This window comes from Camellia sinensis, chromosome 14, assembly GCF_055761805.1.
Source record: "Camellia sinensis isolate YWXY chromosome 14, ASM5576180v1, whole genome shotgun sequence".
NCBI lineage: Eukaryota > Viridiplantae > Streptophyta > Magnoliopsida > Ericales > Theaceae > Camellia > Camellia sinensis.
In genome coordinates this window covers 96,052,641-96,077,320 of record NC_138974.1, presented here as the reverse complement: position 1 = coordinate 96,077,320, position 24,680 = coordinate 96,052,641, and positions in this window count along the sequence as shown.

The following is a 24,680-nucleotide window of genomic DNA, read 5'->3' as shown; positions in this document are numbered from 1 at the left end:
CTCAGTAAATTACTCATTAAATTCTCTGTAAATTACTCAATAAATTCTCTGTAAATTAATCCGTAAATTCCTAGCAAATTCTCAATAAATACACAGTAAATTACTTAGTAAATTCAGAGTAAATTCTCCGTAAATTCCCACAAAATCCCATATAAATTCTTAGTAAATTACTCAGAAAATTCTAAGTAAATTCTCAGTAAATTACTCAGTAAATTCTAAGCAAAATCTCAGTAAATTACTTAGTAAATTCTTCTTAAATTACTTAGTAATTCTCAGTAAATTACCTAGTAAATTGCAAGTAAATTACATTGTAAAATCACAGTAAATTCGCTGTAAATTCTCAGTATATTACCCTGTAAGTTCTCACTAAATTCTCTGTAAATTACTAAGAAAAATTGCCTCTAAATTCTCAGTAAATTACTCATCAAATTTTCAGTAAATTCTCAATAAATTCTCAGTAAATTACTCAATAAATTACACTTTAAATTCTCTGTAAATTATCAGTAAGTTCCCTGTAAATTCTCAGTAAATTACTCAATAAGTTCTCACTAAATTTTTTGTAAATTACTTAGAAAATTACTCAGAAAATTGTTAGTAAATTCTCAGTAAATTACATAGTAAATTCTCAGTAATTTACTCGGTAAATTTTCAGTAAATTCTCTATAAATTCTAAGAAAATTACCGAATAAATTCCCAATAAATTCTCAGTAAATTCCAAAAGAAATCTAACTAAATTACTCAGTGAATTCTCAGTAAATTACACAATAAATTCCCAGTAAATTCTCAATAAATTAGTCAGTAAATTCTAAATAAATTCTCAGTAAATTACTCAGTAAATTCTCATTAAATTCTCTAGAAATTACTATTTAAATTCTCAGTAAATTGCTCAGTACATTTATTCAGTAAATTGTGAGTAAATTACCAAGTAAATTTCCAGTAAATTCTCAGTAAAGTCCTAGAAATTACTCAATAAATATCTAATAAATTCTCACAAAATAATTCAGTAAATTCCCAATAAATACTCAGTAAATCACTAAGTAAATTACTGAGTAAATTCTCAGCAAATTCTAAAAAAATTCTCAGTAATATAATCCTTAAATTTCTAGGAAATTTCTTTGTAAATTTTCAGTAAATTCTCAATAAATTGCTCAGTAAATTGCTAGTAAATTCCCAGTAAATTATTCAGTAAATTCCCAATAAATTCTCAGGTAATTCCTTGTAAATTTTTTGTAATTTCTTAGTAAATTACTCAGTAAATTCGCTGTAAAATTACTTAGTGAATTCTCTGTACATTACTCCTTAAATTATCTGTAAATTCCTAGAAAATTCTAAGAAAATTTCTCAACAAACTAAACAGTAAATTCTCGGTAAATTACCCAGTAAATTCTCTGTCAATTCCCGGTAAAATCCCAGCAAATTACTGTGTAAGTTCTCAGTAAATTCTAAGAAAATTACTCAGTAAATTGCCAACAAACGCTTAGTAAATTACTTAGAAAATTCTCAGTAAATTCTCTAAAAATTATTTATTAAATTACCAGTAAATTACTCAGTTAATTCCAAATCAATTCTCAATAAATTTCCAGGAAATACTCAGAAAGTTGCGCCGTAAATTCCCAATAATTTACTCAGTAAATTCAATGTAAATTACTCAGTAAATTCTCAGTAAACTACTGTCTAAATTTTCAGTAAATTCCAAATAAATTCTCAACAAATTCCCAGTAAATCACTCAGTAAATTCGCAATAAATTTTCTATAAATTACTTAGAAAATTTCTCAGTGAATTCTCTAAAAATTACTCAATTAATTACTGAGTAAATTACTTAGTAAATTACTCAGAAAATATTCAGAAAATTCCTTGTAAATTCTCAGTAAATTGCCAGTAATTTGTAAGTAAATTACCAGTAAATTCTCAATAAATTACTCTAGAAATTCCCACTATGTTCTCAATAAATTACACAACAAATAACCAGTAAATTACTCAGTGCATTACTCGGTAAATTGCCACTAAATTACTCAGTAAATTACAGTAAATTCTCAGAAATTACTCAGAAAATTTCCAGTAAATTAACAGTAAGTTCTCAGTAAATTCCCAATAAATTCTAACTACATTATTTAGTAAATTCCCAGTAAATTCTCAACAAATTACTTAGTAAATTCTTAGTAAATTCCAAGTGAATTCTCAGTAAATTACTCATTAAATTCTCTGTAAATTCCTCAATAAATTCTCTGTAAATTAATCCGTAAATTCCTAGCAAATTCTCAATAAATACACAGTAAATTACTTAGTAAATTCAGAGTAAATTCTCCGTAAATTCCCACAAAATCCCATATAAATTCTTAGTAAATTACTCAGAAAATTCTAAGTAAATTCTCAGCAAAATCTCAGTAAATTACTTAGTAAATTCTTCTTAAATTACTTAGTAATTCTCAGTAAATTACCTAGTAAATTGCAAGTAAATTACATTGTAAAATCACAGTAAATTCGCTGTAAATTCTCAGTATATTACCCTGTAAGTTCTCACTAAATTCTCTGTAAATTACAAAGAAAAATTGCCTCTAAATTCTCAGTAAATTACTCATCAAATTTTCAGTAAATTCTCAATAAATTCTCAGTCAATTACTCAATAAATTACTCTTTAAATTCTCTGTAAATTCTCAGTAAATTCCAAAAGAAATCTAACTAAATTACTCAGTGAATTCTCAGTAAATTACACAATAAATTCCCAGTAAATTCTCAATAAATTAGTCAGTAAATTCTAAATAAATTCTCAGCAAATTACTCAGTAAATTCCCATTAAATTACTCAGTAAATTCTCTAGAAATTACTATTTAAGTTCTCAGTAAATTGCTCAGTACATTTATTCAGTAAATTGTGAGTAAATTACCAAGTAAATTTTCAGTAAATTCTCAGTAAAGTCCTAGAAATTACTCAGTAAATATCTAATAAATTCTCACAAAATAATTCAGTACATTCCCAATAAATACTCAGTAAATCACTAAGTAAATTACTGAGTAAATTCTCAGCAAATTCTAAAAAAATTCGCAGTAATTTAATCCTTAAATTTCTAGTAAATTTCTTTGTAAATTTTCAGTAAATTCTCAATAAATTGCTCAGTAAATTACTAGTAAATTCCCAATAAATTATTCAGCAAATTCTCAATAAATTCTCAGGTAATTCCTTGTAATTTTTTTGTAATTTCTTAGTAAATTACTCAGTAAATTCCCCGTAAAATTACTTAGTAAATTCTCTGTACATTACTCCTTAAATTATCTGTAAATTCCTAGAAAATTCTAAGAAAATTTCTCAACAAATTAAACAGTAAATTCTCGGTAAATTACCCAGTAAATTCTCTGTCAATTCCCTGCAAAATCCCAGCAAATTACTGTGTAAGTTCTCAGTAAATTCTCAGAAAATTACTCAGTAAATTGCCAACAAACGCTTAGTAAATTACTCAGAAAATTCTCAGTAAATTCTCTAAAAATTATTTATTAAATTCCCAGTAAATTACTCAGTTAATTCCCAATCAATTCTCAATAAATTTCCAGGAAATACTCAGAAAGTTGCGCCGTAAATTCCCAATAATTTACTCAGTAAATTCAATGTAAATTATTCAGTAAATTCTCAGTAAACTACTGTCTAAATTTTCAGTAAATTCCAAATAAATTCTCAACAAATTCCCAGTAAATTACACAGTAAATTCGCAATAAATTTTCTATGAATTACTTAGAAAATTTCTCAGTGAATTCTCTAAAAATTACTCAATTAATTACTGAGTAAATTACTTAGTAAATTACTCAGAAAATATTCAGAAATTTCCTTGTAAATTCTCAGTAAATTTCCAGTAATTTGTAAGTAAATTACCTGTAAATTCTCAATAAATTACTCTAGAAATTCCCACTATGTTCTCAATAAATTACACAGCAAATAACCAGTAAATTACTCAGTGCATTACGCGGTAAATTGCCACTAAATTACTCAGTAAATTCTCAGAAATTACTCAGAAAATTTCCAGTAAATTAACAGTAAGTTCTCAGTAAATTCCCAATAAATTCTAACTACATTATTTAGTAAATTCCCAGTAAATTCTCAACAAATTACTTAGTAAATTCCTAGTAAATTCCGAGTGAATTCTCAGTAAATTACTCATTAAATTCTCTGTAAATTACTCAATAAATTCTCTGTAAATTAATTCGTAAATTCCTAGCAAATTCTCAACAAATACACAGTAATTTACTTAGTAAATTCAGAGTAAATTCTCCGTAAATTCCCACAAAATCCCATATAAATTCTTAGTAAATTACTCAGAAAATTCTAAGTAAATTTTCAGTAAATTACTCAGTAAATTCCCAGCAAAATCTCAGTAAATTACTTAGTAAATTCTTCTTAAATTACTTAGTAATTCTCAGTAAATTACCTAGTAAATTGCAAGTAAATTACATTGTAAAATCACAGTAAATTTGCTGTAAATTCTCAGTATATTACCCTGTAAGTTCTCACTAAATTCTCTGTAAATTACTAAGAAAAATTGCCTCTAAATTCTCAGTAAATTACTCATCAAATTTTCAGTAAATTCTCAATAAATTCTCAGTAAATTACTCAATAAATTACTCTTTAAATTCTCTGTAAATTATCAGTAAGTTCCCTGTAAATTCTCAGTAAATTACTCGATAAGTTCTCAACAAAATTTTTTGTAAATTACTCAGTAAATTGTTAGTAAATTCTCAGTAATTTACTCGGAAAATTTTCAGTAAATTCTCTATAAATTCTCAGAAAATTGCCTAATAAATTCCAAATAAATTCTCAGTAAATTCCAAAAGAAATCTAACTAAATTACTCAGTGAATTCTCAGTAAATTACACAATAAATTCCCAGTAAATTCTCAATAAATTAGTCAGTAAATTCTAAATAAATTCTCAGTAAATTCTCATTAAATTCTCTAGAAATTACTATTTAAATTCTCAGTAAATAGCTCAGTACATTTATTCAGTAAATTGTGCGTAAATTACCAAGTAAATTTCTAGTAAATTCTCCGTAAAGTCCTAGAAATTACTCAGTAAATATCTAATAAATTCTCACAAAATAATTCAGTAAATTCCCAATAAATACTCAGTAAATCACTAAGTAAATTACTGAGTAAATTCTCAGCAAATTCTAAAAAAATTCTCAGTAATTTAATCCATAAATTTCTAGTAAATTTCTTAGTAAATTTTCAGTAAATTCTCAATAAATTGCTCAGTAAATTACTAGTAAATTCCCAGTAAATTATTCAGTAAATTCTCAATAAATTCTCAGGTAATTCCTTGTAAATTTTTTGTAATTTCTTAGTAAATTACTCAGTAAATCCCTAGTAAAATTACTTAGTAAATTCTCTATACATTACTCCTTAAATTATCTGTAAATTGCTAGAAAATTCTAAGAAAATTTCTCAACAAATTAAACAGTAAATTCTCGGTAAATTACCCAGTAAATTCTCTGTCAATTCCCTGCAAAATCCCAGCAAATTACTGTGTAAGTTCTCAGTAAATTCTCAGAAAATTACTCAGTAAATTGCCAACAAACGCTTAGTAAATTACTCAGAAAATTCTCAGTAAATTCTCTAAAAATTATTTATTAAATTCCCAGTAAATTACTCAGTTAATTCCCAATCAATTCTCAATAAATTTCCAGGAAATACTCAGAAAGTTGCGCCGTAAATTCCCAATAATTTACTCAGTAAATTCAATGTAAATTATTCAGTAAATTCTCAGTAAACTACTGTCTAAATTTTCAGTAAATTCCAAATAAATTCTCAACAAATTCCCAGTAAATTACACAGTAAATTCGCAATAAATTTTCTATAAATTACTTAGAAAATTTATCAGTGAATTCTCTAAAAATTACTCAATTAATTATTGAGTAAATTACTTAGTAAATTACTCAGAAAATATTCAGAAAATTCCTTGTAAATTCTCAGTAAATTGCCAGTAATTTGTAAGTAAATTACCTGTAAATTCTCAATAAATTACTCTAGAAATTCCCACTATGTTCTCAATAAATTACACAGCAAATAACCAGTAAATTACTCAGTGCATTACTCGGTAAATTGCCACTAAATTACTCAGTAAATTACAGTAAATGCTCAGAAATTACTCAGAAAATTTCCAGTAAATTAACAGTAAGTTCTCAGAAAATTGACAATAAATTCTAACTACATTATTTAGTAAATTCCCAGTAAATTCTCAGCAAATTACTTAGTAAATTCTTAGTAAATTCCGAGTGAATTCTCAGTAAATTACTCATTAAATTCTCTGTAAATTACTCAATAAATTCGCTGTAAATTAATCCGTAAATTCCTAGCAAATTCTCAATAAATACAGAGTAAATTACTTAGTAAATTCAGAGTAAATTCTCCGTAAATTCCCACAAAATCCCATATAAATTCTTAGTAAATTACTCAGTAAATTCCCAGCAAAATCTCAATAAATTACTTAGTAAATTCTTCTTAAATTACTTAGTAATTCTCAGTAAATTACCTAGTAAATTACAAGTAAATTACATTGTAAAATCACACTAAATTCTCTGTAAATTGCTAAGTAGAATTGCCTCTAAATTCTCAGTAAATTACTCATCAAATTTTCAGTAAATTCTCAGTAAATTACTCAATAAATTACTCTTTAAATTCTCTGTAAATTATCAGTAAGTTCCTTGTAAATTCTTAGTAAATTACTCGATAAGTTCTCACTAAATTTTTTGTAAATTACTCAGTAAATTGTTAGTAAATTCTCAGTAAATTACATAGTAAATTCTCAGTAATTTACTCGGAAAATTTTCAGTAAATTCTCTATAAATTCTCAGAAAATTACCTAATAAATTCCCAATAAATTCTCAGTAAATTCCAAAAGAAATCTAACTAAATTACTCAGTGAATTCTCAGTAAATTACACAATAAATTCCCAGTAAATTCTCAATAAATTAGTCAGTAAATTCTAAATAAATTCTCAGTAAATTACTCAGTAAATTCTCATTAAATTCTCTAGAAATTACTATTTAAATTCTCAGTAAATTGCTCAGTACATTTATTCAGTAAATTGTGAGTAAATTACCAAGTAAATTTTCAGTAAATTCTCAGTAAAGTCCTAGAAATTACTCAGTAAATATCTAATAAATTCTCACAAAATAATTCAGTAAATTCCCAATAAATACTCAGTAAATCACTAAGTAAATTACTGAGTAAATTCTCAGCAAATTCTAAAAAAATTCTCAGTAATTTAATCCATAAATTTCTAGTAAATTTCTTAGTAAATTTTCAGTAAATTCTCAATGAATTGCTCAGTAAATTACTAGTAAATTCCCAGTAAATTATTCAGTAAATTCCCAATAAATTCACAGGTAATTCCTTGTAAATTTTTTGTAATTTCTTAGTAAATTACTCAGTAAATTCCCCGTAAAATTACTTAGTAAATTCTCTGTACATTACTCCTTAAATTATCTGTAAATTCCTAGAAAATTCTAAGAAAATTTCTCAACAAATTAAACAGTAAATTCTCGGTAAATTACCCAGTAAATTCTCTGTCAATTCCCTGCAAAATCCCAGCAAATTACTGTGTAAGTTCTCAATAAATTCTCAGAAAATTACTCAGTAAATTGCCAACAAACGCTTAGTAAATTACTCAGAAAATTCTCAGTAAATTCTCTAAAAATTATTTATTAAATTCCCAGTAAATTACTCAGTTAATTCCCAATCAATTCTCAATAAATTTCCAGGAAATACTCAGAAAGTTGCACCGTAAATTCCCAATAATTTACTCAGTAAATTCAATGTAAATTACTCAGTAAATTCTCAGTAAACTACTGTATAAATTTTCAGTAAATTCCAAATAAATTCTCAACAAATTCCCAGTAAAGTCGCAATAAATTTTCTGTAAATTACTTAGAAAATTTCTCAGTGAATTCTCTAAAAATTACTCAATTAATTACTGAGTAAATTACTTAGTAAATTACTCAGAAAATATTCAGAAAATTCCTTGTAAATTCTCAGTAAATTGCCAGTAATTTGTAAGTAAATTACCTGTAAATTCTCAATAAATTACTCCAGAAATTCCCACTATGTTCTCAATAAATTACACAGCAAATAACCAGTAAATTACTCAGTGCATTACTCGGTAAATTGCCACTAAATTACTCAGTAAATTACAGTAAATTCTCATAAATTACTCAGAAAATTTCCAGAAAATTAACAGTAAGTTCTCAGTAAATTCTCAATAAATTCTAACTACATTATTTAGTAAATTCCCAGCAAATTCTCAACAAATTACTTAGTAAATTCTTAGTAAATTTCGAGTGAATTCTCAGTAAATTACTCATTAAATTCTCTGTAAATTACTCAATAAATTTTCCGTAAATTAATCCGTAAATTCCTAGCAAATTCTCAATAAATACACAGTAAATTACTTAGTAAATTCAGAGTAAATTCTCCGTAAATTCCCACAAAATCCCATAGAAATTCTTAGTAAATTACTCAAAAAATTCTAAGTAAATTCTTAGTAAATTACTCAGTAAATTCCCAGCAAAATCTCAGTAAATTACTTAGTAAATTCTTCTTAAATTACTTAGTAATTCTCAGTAAATTACCTAGTAAATTGCAAGTAAATTACATTGTAAAATCACAGTAAATTCGCTATAAATTCTCAGTATATTACCCTGTAAGTTCTCACTAAATTCTCTGTAAATTACTAAGAAAAATTGCCTCTAAATTCTCAGTAAATTACTCATCAAATTTTCAGTAAATTCTCAATAAATTTTCAGTAAATTACTCAATAAATTACTCTTTAAATTCTCTGTAAATTATCAGTAAGTTCCCTGTAAATTCTCAGTAAATTACTCGATAAGTTCTCACTAAATTTTTTGTAAATTACTCAGTAAATTCTCAGTAAATTACATAGTAAATTCTCAGTAATTTACTCGGAAAATTTTCAGAAAATTCTCTATAAATTCTCAAAAATTACCTAATAAATTCCCAATAAATTCTCAGTAAATTCCAAAAAAAATCTATCTAAATTACTCAGTGAATTCTCAGTAAATTACACAATAAATTCCCAGTAATTTCTCAATAAATTAGTCAGTAAATTCTAAATAAATTCACAGCAAATTACTCAGTAAATTCCCATTAAATTACTCAGTAAATTCTCTAGAAATTACTATTTAAATTCCCAATAAATTGCTCAGTACATTTATTCAGTAAATTGTGAGTAAATTACCAAGTAAATTTCCAGTAAATTCTCAGTAAAGTCCTAGAAATTACTCAGTAAATATCTAATAAATTCTCACAAAATAATTCAGTAAATTCCGAATAAATACTCAGTAAATCACTAAGTAAATTACTGAGTAAATTCTCAACAAATTCTAAAAAAATTCTCAGTAATTTAATCCTTAACTTTCTAGTAAATTTCTTAGTAAATTTTCAGTAAATTCTCAATAAATTGCTCAGTAAATTAATAGTAAATTCCCAGTAAATTATTCAGTAAATTCCCATTAAATTCTCAGGTAATTCCTTGTAAATTTTTTGTAATTTCTTAGTAAATTACTCAGTAAATTCCCAGTAAATTACTCATAAAATTCCCAGTAAAATTACTTAGTAAATTCTCTGTAAATTACTCCTTAAATTATCTGTAAATTCTTAGAAAATTCTAAGAAAATTTCTAAACAAATTAAACAGTAAATTCTCGGTAAATTATCCAGTGAATTCTCTGTCAATTCCATGTAAAATCCCAGCAAATTACTGTGTAAGTTCTCACTAAATTACTCAGTAAATTGCCAACAAACGCTTAGTAAATTACTCAGAAAATTCTCTAAAAATTATTTATTAAATTCCCAGTAAATTACTCAGTTAATTCCCAATCAATTCTCAACAAATTTCCAGGAAATACTCAGAAAGTTGCGCCGTAAATTCCCAACAATTTACTCAGTAAATTCTCAGTAAACTACTGTCAAAATTTTCAGTAAATTCCAAATAAATTCTCAACAAATTCCCTGTAAATTACACAGTAAATTCGCAATAAATTTTCTATAAATTACTTAGAAAATTTCTCAATGAATTCTCTAAAAATTACTCAATTAATTACTGAGTAAATTACTTAGTAAATTACTCAGAAAATATTCAGAAAATTCTTTGTAAATTCTAAGTAAATTACTCAGAAAATTGCCAGTAATTTGTAAGTAAATTACCTGTAAATTCTCAATAAATTACTCTAGAAATTCCCACTATGTTCTCAATAAATTACACAGCAAATAACCAGTAAATTACTCGGTGCATTACTCTGTAAATTGCCACTAAATTACTCAGTAAATTACAGTAAATTCTCAGAAATTACTCAGAAAATTTCCAGTAAATTAACAATAAGTTCTCAGTAAATTCGCAATAAATTCTAACTGCATTATTTAGTAAATTCCCAGTAAATTCTCAACAAATTACTTAGTAAATTCTTAGTAAATTCCGAGTGAATTCTCAGTAAATTACTCATTAAATTCTCTGTAAATTACTCAATAAATTCTCTGTAAATTAATCCGTAAATTCCTAGCAAATTCTCAATAAATACACAGTAAATTACTTAGTAAATTCAGAGTAAATTCTCCGTAAATTCCCACAAAATCCCATATAAATTCTTAGTAAATTACTCAGAAAATTCTAAGTAAATTCTCAGTAAATTACTCAGTAAATTCCCAGCAAAATCTCAATAAATTACTTAGTAAATTCTTCTTAAATTACATAGTAATTCTCAGTAAATTACCTAGTAAATTGCAAGTAAATTACATTGTAAAATCATAGTAAATTCGCTGTAAATTCTCAGTATATTACCCTGTAAGTTCTCACTAAATTCTCTGTAAATTACTAAGAAAAATTGCCACTAAATTCTCAGTAAATTACTCATCAAATTTTCAGTAAATTCTCAATAAATTCTCAGTAAATTACTCAATAAATTACTCTTTAAATTCTCTGTAAATTATCAGTAAGTTCCCTGTAAATTCTCAGTAAATTACTCGATAAGTTCTCACCAAAATTTTTTGTAAATTACTCAGTAAATTGTTAGTAAATTCTCAGTAAATTACATAGTAAATTCTCAGTAATTTACTCGGAAAATTTTCAGTAAATTCTCTATAAATTCTCAGAAAATTACCTAATAAATTCTCAGTAAATTCCAAAAGAAGTCTAACTAAATTACTCAGTGAATTCTCAGTAAATTACACAATAAATTCTCAATAAATTAGTCAGTAAATTCTAAATAAATTTTCAGTAAATTACTCAGTAAATTCGCATTAAATTACTCAGTAAGTTCTCTAGAAATTACTATTTAAATTCTCAGTAAATTGCTCAGTACATTTATTCAGTAAATTGTGAGTAAATTACCAAGTAAATTTCCAGTAAATTCTCAGTAAAGTCCTAGAAATTACTCAGTAAATATCTAATAAATTCTCACAAAATTATTCAGTAAATTCCCAATAAATACTCAGTAAATCACTAAGTAAATTACTGGGTAAATTCTCAGTAAATTCTAAAAAAATTCTCAGTAATTTAATCCATAAATTTCTAGTAAATTTCTTAGTAAATTTTCAGTAAATTCTCAATAAATTGCTCAGTAAATTACTAGTAAATTCCCAGTAAATTATTCAGTAAATTCCCAATAAATTCTCAGGTAATTCCTTGTAAATTTTTTGTAATTTCTTAGTAAATTACTCAGTAAATTACTCATAAAATTTCCAGTAAAATTACTTAGTAAATTCTCTGTAAATTACTCCTTAAATTATCTGTAAATTCCTAGAAAATTCAAAGAAAATTTCTCAACAAATTAAACATTAAATTCTCTGTAATTTACCCAGTAAATTCTCTGTCAATTCCCTGTAAAATCCCAGCAAATTACTGTGTAAGTTCTTAGTAAATTCTCAGAGAATTACTCAGTAAATTGCCAACAAACGCTCAGTAAATTACTCAGAAAATTCTCAGTAAATTCTCTATAAATTATTTATTAAATTCCTAGTAAATTACTCAGTTAATTCCCAATCAATTCTCAATAAATTTCCAGGAAATACTCAGAAAGTTGCGCCGTAAATTCCCAATTATTTACTCTGTAAATTCAATGTAAATTACCCAGTAAATTCTCAGTAAATTACTCTCTAAATTTTCAGTAAATTCCAAATAAATTCTCAACAAATTCCCAGTAAATTACACAGTAAATTCGCAAAATATTTTCTATAAATTACTTAGAAAATTTCTCAGTGAATTCTCTAAAAATTACTCAATTAATTACTGAGTAAAATACTCAGAAAATTCCTTATAAATTCTCAGTAAATTACTCAAAAAATTGCCAGTAATTTGTAAGTAAATTACCTGTAAATTCTCAATAAATTACTCTAGAAATTCCCACTATGTTCTAAATAAATTACACAGCAAATAACCAGTAAATTACTCAGTAAATTACAGTAAATTCTCAGAAATTACTCAGAAAATTTCCAGTAAATTAAAAGTAAGTTCTCAGAAAATTCCCAATAAATTCTAACTGCATTATTTAGTAAATTCCCAGTAAATCCTCAACAAATTACTTAGTAAATTCTTAGTAAATTCCGAGTGAATTCTCAGTAAATTACTCAATTAATTCTCTGTAAATTAATCCGTAAATTCCTAGCAAATACTCAATAAATACACAGTAAATTACTTAGTAAATTCAGAGTAAATTCTCCGTTAATTCCCCCAAAATCCCATATAAATTCTTAGTAAATTACTCTGAAAATTCTAAGTAAATTCTTAGTAAATTACTTAGTAAATTCCCGGCAAAATCTCAGTAAATTACTTAGTAAATTCTTCTTAAATTACTTAGTAATTCTCAGTAAATTACCTAGTAAATTGCAAGTAAATTATAAGTAAATTACATTGTAAAATCACAGTAAATTCGCTGTAAATTCTCAGTATATTACCCTGTAAGTTCTCACTAAATTCTCTGTAAATTACTAAGAAAAATTGCCTCTAAATTCTCAGCAAATTGCTCATCAAATTTTCAGTAAATTCTCAATAAATTCTCAGTAAATTACTCAATAAATTACTCTTTAAATTCTCTGTAAATTATTAGTAAGTTCCCTGTAAATTGTCAGTAAATTACTCGATAAGTTCTCACTAAATTTTTTGTAAATTACTCAGTAAATTGTTAGTAAATTCTCAGTAAATTACAAAGTAAATTCTCAGTAATTTACTCGGTAAATTTTCAATAAATTGTCTATAAATTCTCAGAAAATTACCTAATAAATTCCCAATAAATTCTCAGTAAATTCCAAAAGAAATCTAACTAAATTACTTAGTGAATTCTCAGTAAATTACACAATAAATTCCCAGTAAATTCTCAATAAATTAGTCAGTAAATTCTAAATAAATTCTCAGTAAATTACTTAGTAAATTCCCATTAAATTACTCAGTAAATTTTCTAGAAATTACTATTTAAATTCTCAGTAAATTGCTCAGTACATTTATTCAGTAAATTGTGAGTAAATTACCAAGTAAATTTCCAGTAAATTCTCAGTAAAGTCCTAGAAATTACTCAGTAAATATCTAATAAATTCTCACAAAATTATTCAGTAAATTCCCAATAAATACTCAGTAAATCACTAAGTAAATTACTGAGTAAATTCTCAGCAAATTCTAAAAAAATTCTCAGTAATTTAATCCTTAAATTTCTAGTAAATTTCTTAGTAAATTTTCAGTAAATTCTCAATAAATTGCTCAGTAAATTACTAGTAAGTTCCCAGTGAATTATTCAGTAAATTCCCAATAAATTCTCAGGTAATTCCTTGTAAATTTTTTGTAATTTCTTAGTAAATTACTGTCACGACCCCAAACCGCCCCTAGTAGTTTGGTGCCGTGATGGCCAGTAATCCGTAATTACCGAAGGCCAACCTTTCAAAACTTAACACAATCAGAGTATAGATATGGGGGCTCACAAATGCGGAAGCAATAAATCAAATACAAGTGGTCCATAAGAGCTGTGCGTAGATTAAAGCAATGCCAAACATTTCCAATTAACTTTACAACTTGAATACCACAAGTACAATTACATGTTACATCTTGATCAAAAGGCTTCTCAAGCCGACATATACAAAATACAGCTAATACAAGTCAAGAAGCATGATTTTCAAGATTTGCCGACATGCAAAGCAGGGCATCGCCGACGTAAATACAAAAGCAAAGCCGACATAAGTACGAATCCAAAACAAGCATCCAAAACGATCTAGGCGTCGCCGCCGTCCTGCTCATCACCTACATATATATAGAGGGGTGAGTACAAATACTCAGTGAATGGTACTAATAATAAAGGTTTTGCATGAATATAGCCGAGGTCCTTCAAAACGAAACACATCAAACTATAGCAAGACGAGGGATGAACCGTATTCATCAATCAAGTATTACAAGTATCCAAAGATGTTTGCTGATATAGGCAAAACAAGGGATGAACCGTATTCATCAGTCAAGTATCATAACATCGGCGAAGCAAGGGATGAACCGTATTCATCATTCAAGTACCATAACATCGGCGAAGCAAGGGATGAACCGTATTCATCATTCAAGTACCATAACATCGGCGAAGCAAGGGATGAACCGTATTCATCATTCAAGTATCATAACATCGGCGAAGCAAGGGATGAACCGTATTCATCATTCAAGTATCAAGGGCTGTACGATCCGTAATCGCTTGGTCAAAGGTACTGCGAAAGTTTATAGTCCTCCAGCACAAGGGACTTGTGTTACTTAGGCCCGTAGCCCGATTTAACATAGAGATCTTTTCAAGAAAGGACCGTATCCTTTTACACATAGTACTGCGAAAGTTTAGAGTCCTCCAATACAAGGGACTTGTGCACTTGGTACCGCGAAAGTTTAGAGTCCTCCAGTACAAGGGACTTGTGTTACTTAGGCCCGTAGCCCGATTTAACAAGGACCGTATCCTTTTGTACTTAGTACTGCGAAAGTTTAGAGTCCTCCAGCACAAGGGACTTTCCGAGGATAACAATCGAAACAAGGCTATTTATTCATGCTTAGCAAATACCACGTCAAAACAAACAAAACAAGATTTATCAAAGCAAGTGTAACGTAGCTCTATTAGAAATACCACTCACCTAGTTCTTCAGGTGTAGACTCAAAGCAAATATCAAGGACCTACAATCACATGGCAAGTCACATTCTCAAAGCAAGCTCTATATACAGGCAAATGATCTCGGCATTCTTGCCGGATTCAAGTCAAAGACAAAGCAAAACAAGCTGGAAGCTTAATCACTGCTCCTGCTTCATGAAAACACACTGGGTATCGTCCAGGACTATGCCGAGGTCCCGCTAAACAAAGTCAGGAAAAACCTGGGTTTTCCTTTGAAGAATATGAAGAACATGATCATTTGAAAGATGGATGCAAGCTCACAACTTGTTACAAAAATCTGAGTTTTCATGCCAAGAGTTCAGAAATGGGGACCTGGGTACCCATTCAAGAAAGTTATGCAAGAATAAACACAAAACAGGATTTTCGTTCCAAGCTTTTCGATCAAAACGAGACTTCCTTCAAGAACATATGGAAAACCATTTTCTCTTTCTAAAACCAACTTCAAAACGATGCATGACATGCAACACGAATTCGATCATGCAATGCAGCTAGATAATCAGTAAGAACAACCAAAGGAGATCAAGATTCTAACCTCAAGACTCGGATCCAACGGTTCAAACCACGAAGATCAAGCTTGGGAGACTCACTCTCACTCAAGAACTTCTCTAGAGCTTCTCTCTCTAAAACAAAGATTGAGACAAGAAAATGATTTGTTTCAAAGTCTGCCGGCTGCCTTAACAATCAGCTCGGACACGTGGCGTTATCGGGTTGGTTCAGCTCCAAAAAGGTGATTGATAGACAAGACAAGTCTTCTGACAAAGCGTATGCAGCAAGCTCGGGTAAGACACATCGGCAATAAGATGACATTGGCTCAAATCAAGGATCCAGCAACAGGATAACAAAACATCGGCTAGGGAGGACGACACTTGACTAAGCTGTGCCACACCTTGGCCGGGGTGTGCCACATCTCGGCCTAGGCCATACCTGCCTGCGGACAAGGTTCAAGTGCAAAACATCTCGGCAATGAATGCCCGAGGTGAAGATGGGGTTGAACAAGATCTCAAGATAGTTCTAAGTACAAGGGTTCAAAGGCGGACTAAGCTCAAGATGACCTCGGCTACGCACACACATACACTAAGCAAAGAACAAAATCATGCAAGCAACTTTAAGCAAATCAAGGAAAGACAAAACCTTCAAATTAACATAACAAGCAAGACCATGCAAGAATGTATGCAAGTATGACAAGAGTAAGGTGAGGGTTGTTACAATTACTCAGTAAATTTCCAGTAAATTACTCATAAAATTTCCAGTAAAATTACTTAGTAAATTCTCTGTAAATTACTCCTTAAATTATCTGTAAATTCCTAGAAAATTCAAAGAAAATTTCTCAACAAATTAAACAGTAAATTCTCGGTAAATTACCCAGTAAATTCTCTGTAAAATCACAGCAAATTACGGTGTAAGTTCTCAGTAAATTCTCAGAAAATTACTCAGTAAATTGCCAACAAACGCTCAGAAAATTCTCAGTAAATTCTCTAAAAGTTATTTATTAAATTCCCAGTAAATTACTCAGCTAATTCCCAATCAATTCTCAATAAATTTCCAGGAAATACTCAGAAAGTTCCGCCGCAAATTCCCAATAATTTACTCAGTAAATTCAATATAAATTACTCAGTAAATTCTCAGTAAATTACTCTTTAATTTTCAGTAAATTCCAAATAAATTCTCAACAAATTCCCAGTAAATTACACAGTAAATTCGCAATAAATTTTCTATAAATTACTTAGAAAATTTCTCAGTGAATTCTCTAAAAATTACTCAATTAATTACTGAGTAAATTACTCAGAAAATACTCAGAAAATTCCTTGTAAATTCTCAGTAAATTACTCAAAAAATTGCCAGTAATTTGTAAGTAAATTACCTGTAAATTCTCAATAAATTACTAAGAAAATTGCCAGTAATTTGTAAGTAAATTACCTGTAAATTCTCAATAAATTACTCTAGAAATTCCCACTATGTTCTTAATAAATTACACAGCAAATAACCAGTAAATTACTCAGTGCATTACTCTGTAAATTGCCACTAAATTACTCAGTAAATTCTCAGAAATTACTCAGAAAATTTCCATTAAATTAACAGTAAGTTCTCAGTAAATTCCAAATAAATTCTAACTAAATTATTTAGTAAATTCCCAGTAAATTCTCAACAAATTACTTAGTAAATTCCGAGTGAATTCTCAGTAAATTACTCATTAAATTCTCTGTAAATTACTCAATAAATTCTCTGTAAATTAATCCCTAAATTCCTAGCAAATTCTCAATAAATACACAGTTACTTAGTAAATTCAGAGTAAATTCTCCGTAAATTCCCACAAAATCCCATATCAATTCTTAGTAAATTACACAGAAAATTCTCAGTAAATTCCCAGCAAAATCTCAGTAAATTACTTAGTAAATTCTTCTTAAATTACTTAGTAATTCTCAGTAAATTACCTAGTAAATTGCAAGTAAATTATAAGTAAATTACATTGTAAAATCACAGTAAATTCGCTGTAAATTCTCAATATATTACCCTGTAAGTTCTCACTAAATTCTCTGTAAATCACTACGAAAAATTGCCTCTAAATTCTCAGTAAATTATTCATCAAATTTTCAGAAATTCTCAATAAATTTTCAGTAAATTACTCAATAAATTACTCTTTAAATTCTCTGTAAATTATCAGTAAGTTCCTTGTAAATTGTCAGTAAATTACTCGATAAGTTCTCACTAATTTTTTTGTAAATTACTCAAAAAATTACTTAGTAAATTGTTTGTAAATTCTCAGTAAATTACATAGTAAATTCTCAGTAATTTACTCGGTAAATTTTCAGTAAATTCTCTATAAATTCTCAGTAAATTCCAAAAGAAATCTAACTAAATTACTCAATGAATTCTCAGTAAATTACACAATAAATTCCCAGTAAATTCTCAATAAATTAGTCAGTGAATTCTAAATAAATTCTCAGTAAATTACTTAGTAAATTCCCATTAAATTACTCAGTAAATTCTCTAGAAATTACTATTTAAATTCTCAGTAAACTGCTCAGTACATTTATTCAGTAAATTACCAAGTAAATTTCCAGTAAATTCTCAGTAAAGTCCTAGAAATTACTCAGTAAATATCTAATAAATTCTCACAAAATTATTCAGTAAATTCCAAATAAATACTCAGTAAATCACTAAGTAAATTACTGAGTAAATTCTCAGCAAATTCTAAAAAAATTCTCAGTAATTTAATCTTTAAATTTCTAGTAAATTTCTTAGTAAATTTTCAGTAAATTCTCAATAAATTGTTCAGTAAATTACTAGTAAATTCCGAGTAAATTATTCAGTAAATTCCCAATAAATTCTCAGGTAATTCCTTGTAACTTTTTTGTAATTTCTTAGTAAATTACTCAGTTAATTACTCATAAAATTTCCAGTAAAATTACTTAGTAAATTCTCTGTAAATTACTCCTTAAATTATCTGTAAATTCCTAGAAAATTCTAAGAAAATTTCTCAACAAATTAAACAGTAAATTCTCGGTAAATTACCCAGTAAATTCTCTGTCAATTCCCTGTAAAATCACAGCAAATTACTGTGTAAGTTCTCAGTAAATTCTCAGAAAATTACTCAGTAAATTGCCAACAAACGCTCAGTAAATTACTCAGAAAATTCTCAGTAAATTCTCTATAAATTATTTATTAAATTCCCAGTAAATTACTCAGTTAATTCCCAATCAATTCTCAACAAATTTCCAGGAAATACTCAGAAAGTTGCGCCGTAAATTCCCAATAATTGACTCAGTAAATTCAATGTAAATTACTCAGTAAATTCTCAGTAAATTACTCTCTAAATTTTCAGTAAATTCCAAATAAATTCTCAACAAATTCCCAGTAAATTACACAGTAAATTCGCAATAAATTTTCTATAAATTACTTAGAAAATTTCTCAGTGAATTCTCTAAAAATTACTCAATTAATTACTGAGTAAATTACTCAGAAAATACTCAGAAAATTCCTTGTAAATTCTCATTAAATTACTCAGAAAATTGCCAGTAATTTGTAAGTAAATTACCTGTAAATTCTCAATAAATTACTCTAGAAATTCCCACTATGTTCTCAATAAATTAAACAGCAAATAACCAGTAAATTACTCAGTGCATTACTCTGCAAATTGCCACTAAATTACTCAGTAAATTCTCAGAAATTACTCAGAAAATTTCCAGTAAATTAACAGTAAGTTCTCAGTAAATTCCCATTAAATACTAACTACATTATTTAGTAAATTCCCAGTAAATTCTCAACAAATTACTTAGTAAATTCCGAGTGAATTCTCAGTAAATTACTCATTAAATTCGTTGTAAATTACTCAATAAATTCTCTGTAAATTAATCCGTAAATTCCTAGCAAATTCTCAATAAATACACAGTAAATTACTTAGTAAATTCAGAGTAAATTCTCCGTAAATTCCCACAAAATCCCATATAAATTCTTAGTAAATTACACAGAAAATTCTCAATAAATTCCCAGCAAAATCTCAGTAAATTACCTAGTAAATTCTTCTTAAATTACTTAGTAGTTCTCAGTAAATTACCTAGTAAATTGCAAGTAAATTATAAGTAAATTACATTGTAAAATCACAGTAAATTCGCTGTAAATTCACAGTATATTACCCTGTAAATTCTCACTAAATTCTCTGTAAATTACTAAGAAAAATTGCCTCTAAATTCTCAGTAAATTACTCATCAAATTTTCAGTAAATTCTCAATAAATTCTCAGTAAATTACTCAATAAATTACTCTTTAAATTCTCTGTAAATTATCAGTAAGTTTCCTGTAAATTCTCAGTAAATTACTCGATAAGTTCTCACTAAATTTTTTGTAAATTACTCAGAAAATTACTCAGTAAATTGTTAGTAAATTCTCAGTAAATTACATAGTAAATTCTCAGTTATTTACTCGGTAAATTTTCAATAAATTCTCTACAAATTCTTAGAAAATTACCTAATAAATTCCAAAAGAAATCTAACTAAATTACTCAGTGAATTCTCAGTAAATTACACAATAAATTCCCAGTAAATTCTCAATAAATTAGTCAGTAAATTCTAAATAAATTCTCAGTAAATTACTTAGTAAATTCCCATTAAATTACTCAGTAAATTCTCTAGAAATTACTATTTAAATTCTAAGTAAATTGCTCAGTACATTTATTCAGTAAATTGTGAGTAAATTACCAAGTAAATTTCCAGTAAATTCTCAGTAAAGTCCTAGAAATTACTCAGTAAATATCTAATAAATTCTCACAAAATTATTCAATAAATTCCCAATAAATACTCAGTAAATCACTAAGTAAATTACTGAGTAAATTCTCAGCAAATTCTAAAAAAATTCTCAGTAATTTAATCCTTAAATTTCTAGTAAATTTCTTAGTATATTTTCAGTAAATTCTCAATAAATTGCTCAGTAAATTACTAGTAAATTCCCAGTAAATTATTCAGTAAATTCCCAATAAATTCTCAGGCAATTCCTTGTAAATTTTTTGTAATTTCTTAGTAAATTACTCAGTAAATTCCCAGTAAATTACTAATAAAATTTCCAGTAAAATTACTTAGTAAATTCTCTGTAAATTACTCCTTAAATTATCTGTAAATTCCTAGAAAATTCAAAGAAAATTTCTCAACAAATTAAACAGTAAATTCTCGGTAAATTACCCAGTAAATTCTCTGTCAATTCCCTGTAAAATCCCAGCAAATTACGGTGTAAGTTCTCAGTAAATTCTCAGAAAATTACTCAGTAAATTGCCAACAAACGCTAAGTAAATTACTCAGAAAATTCTCAGTAAATTATTTATTAAATTCCCAGTAAATTACTCAGTTAATTCCTAATCAATTCTCAATAAATTTCCGGGAAATACTCAGAAAGTTGCGCCGTAAATTCCCAATAATTTACTCAGTAAATTCAATGTAAATTACTCAGTAAATTCTCAGTAAATTACTCTCTAAATTTTCAGTAAATTCCAAATAAATTCTCAACAAATTCCCAGTAAATTACACAGTAAATTCGCAATAAATTTTCTATAAATTACTTAGAAAATTTCTCAGTGAATTCTCTAAAAATTATTCAATTAATTACTGAGTAAATTACTCAGAAAATACTCAGAAAATTCCTTGTAAATTCTCAGTAAATTACTCAGAAAATTGCCAGTAATTTGTAAGTAAATTACCTGTAAATTCTCAATAAATTACTCTGGAAATTCCCACTATGTTCTCAATAAATTACACAGCAAATAACCAGTAAATTACTCAGTGCATTACTCTGTAAATTGCCACTAAATTACTCAGTAAATTCTCAAAAATTACTCAGAAAATTTCCAGTAAATTAACAGTAAGTTCTCAGTAAATTCCCAATAAATTCTAACTACATTATTTAGTAAATTCCCAGTAAATTCTCAACAAATTACTTAGTACATTCCGAGTGAATTCTCAGTAAATTACTCATTAAATTCTCTGTAAATTACACAATAAATTCTCTGTAAATTAATCCGTAAATTCCTAGCAAATTCTCAATAAATACACAGTAAATTACTTAGTAAATTCTCCGTAAATTCCCAAAAAATCCCATATCAATTCTTAGTAAATTACACAGAAAATTCTCAGTAAATTACTTAGTAAATTCTTCTTAAATTACTTAGTAATTCTCAGTAAATTACCTAGTAAATTGCAAGTAAATTATAAGTAAATTACATTGTAAAATCACAGTAAATTCGCTGTAAATTCTCAGTATATTACCCTGTAAGTTCTCACTAAATTCTCTGTAAATTACTAAGAAAAATTGCCTCTAAATTCTCAGTAAATTACTCAACAAATTACTCTTTAAATTCTCTATAAATTATCAGTAAGTTTCCTGTAAATTTTCAGTAAATTACTCGATAAGTTCTCACTAAATTTTTTGTAAATTACTCAGAAAATTACTCAGTAAATTGTTAGTAAATTCTCAGTAAATTACATAGTAAATTCTCAGTAATTTACTTGGTAAATTTTCAGTAAATTCTCTATAAATTCTCAGAAAATTACCTAATAAATTCCCAATAAATTCTCAGTAAATTCCAAAAGAAATCTAACTAAATTACTCAGTGAATTCTCAGTAAATTACACAGTAAATTCTCAATAAATTAGTCAGTAAATTCTAAATAAATTCTCAGTAAATTACTTAGTAAATTCCCATTAAATTACTCAGTAAATTCTCTAGAAATTACTATTTAAATTCTCAGTAAATTGCTCAGTACATTTATTCAGTAAATTGTGAGTAAATTACCAAGTAAATTTCCAGTAAATTCTCAGTAAAGTCCTAGAAATTACTCAGTAAATATCTAATAAATTCTCACAAAATTATTCAGTAAATTCCCAATAAATACTCAGTAAATCACTAAGTAAATTACTGAGTAAATTCTCAGCAAATTCTAAAAAAATTCTCAGTAATTTAATCCTTAAATTTCTAGTAAATTTCTTAGTAAATTTTCAGGAAATTCTATATAAATTGCTCAGTAAATTACTAGTAGATTCCCAGTAAATTATTCAGTAAATTCCCAATAAATTCTCAGGCAATTCCTTGTAAATCATTTGTAATTTCTTAGTAAATTACTCAGTAAATTCCCAGTAAATTACTCATAAAATTTTCAGTAAAATTACTTAGTAAATTCTCTGTAAATTACTCCTTAAATTATCTGTAAATTCCTAGAAAATTCAAAGAAAATTTCTCAACAAATTAAACAGTAAATTCTCGGTAAATTACCCAGTAAATTCTTTGTCAATTCCCTGTAAAATCACAGCAAATTACTGTGTAAGTTCTCAGTAAATTCTCAGAAAATTACTCAGTAAATTGCCAACAAACGCTAAGTAAATTACTCAGAAAATTCTCAGTAAATTATTTATTAAATTCCCAGTAAATTACTCAGTTAATTCCCAATCAATTCTCAATAAATTTCCAGGAAATACTCAGAAAGTTGCGCCGTAAATTCCCAATAATTTACTCAGTAAATTCAATGTAAATTACTCAGTAAATTCTCAGTAAATTACTCTCTAAATTTTCAGTAAATTCCAAATAAATTCTCAACAAATTCCCAGTAAATTACACAGTAAATTCGCAATAAATTTTCTATAAATTACTTAGAAAATTTCTCAGTGAATTCTCTAAAAATTACTCAATTAATTACTGAGTAAATTACTCAGAAAATACTCAGAAAATTCCTTGTAAATTCTCAGTAAATTACTCAGAAAATTGCCAGTAATTTGTAAGTAAATTACCTGTAAATTCTCAATAAATTACTCTAGAAATTCCCACTATGTTCTCAATAAATTACACAACAAATAACCAGTAAATTACTCAGTGCATTACTCTGTAAATTGCCACTAAATTACTCAGTAAATTCTCAGAAATTACTCAGAAAATTTCCAGTAAATTAACAGTAAGTTCTCAGTAAATTCCCAATAAATTCTAACTACATTATTTAGTAAATTCCCAGTAAATTCTCAACAAATTACTTAGTAAATTCCGAGTGAATTCTTAGTAAATTACTCATTAAATTCTCTGTAAATTACTCACTAAATTCTCTGTAAATTAATCCGTAAATTCCTACCAAATTCTCAATAAATACACAGTAAATTACTTAGTAAATTCAGAGTAAATTCTCCGTAAATTCCCACGAAATCCCATATCAATTCTTAGTAAATTACACAGAAAATTCTCAATAAATTCCCAGCAAAATCTCAGTAAATTACTTAGTAAATTCTTCTTAAATTACTTAGTAATTCTCAGTAAATTACCTAGTAAATTGCAAGTAAATTATAAGTAAATTACATTGTAAAATCACAGTAAATTCGCTGTAAATTCTCAGTATATTACCCTGTAAGTTCTCACTAAATTCTCTGTAAATTACTAAGAAAAATTGCCTCTAAATTCTCAGTAAATTACTCAATAAATTACTCTTTATATTCTTTGTAAATTATCAGTAAGTTCCCTGTAAATTCTCAGTAAATTACTCGATAAGTTCTCACTAAATTTTTTGTATATTACTCAGAAAATTACTCAGTAAATTGTTAGTAAATTCTCAGTAAATTACATAGTAAATTCTCAGTAATTTACTCGGTAAATTTTCAGTAAATTCTCTATAAATTCTCAGAAAATTACCTAATAAATTCCCAATAAATTCTCAGTAAATTCCAAAAGAAATCTAACTAAATTACTCAGTGAATTCTCAGTAAATTACACAATAAATTCTCAATAAATTAGTCAGTAAATTCTAAATAAATTCTCAGTAAATTACTTAGTAAATTCCCATTAAATTACTCAGTAAATTCTCTAGAAATTACTATTTAAATTCTCAGTAAATTGCTCAGTACATTTATTCAGTAAATTGTGAGTAAATTACCAAGTAAATTTCCAGTAAATTCTCAGAAAAGTCCTAGAAATTACTCAGTAAATATCTAATAAATTCTCACAAAATTATTCAGTAAATTCCCAATAAATACTCAGTAAATCACTAAGTAAATTACTGAG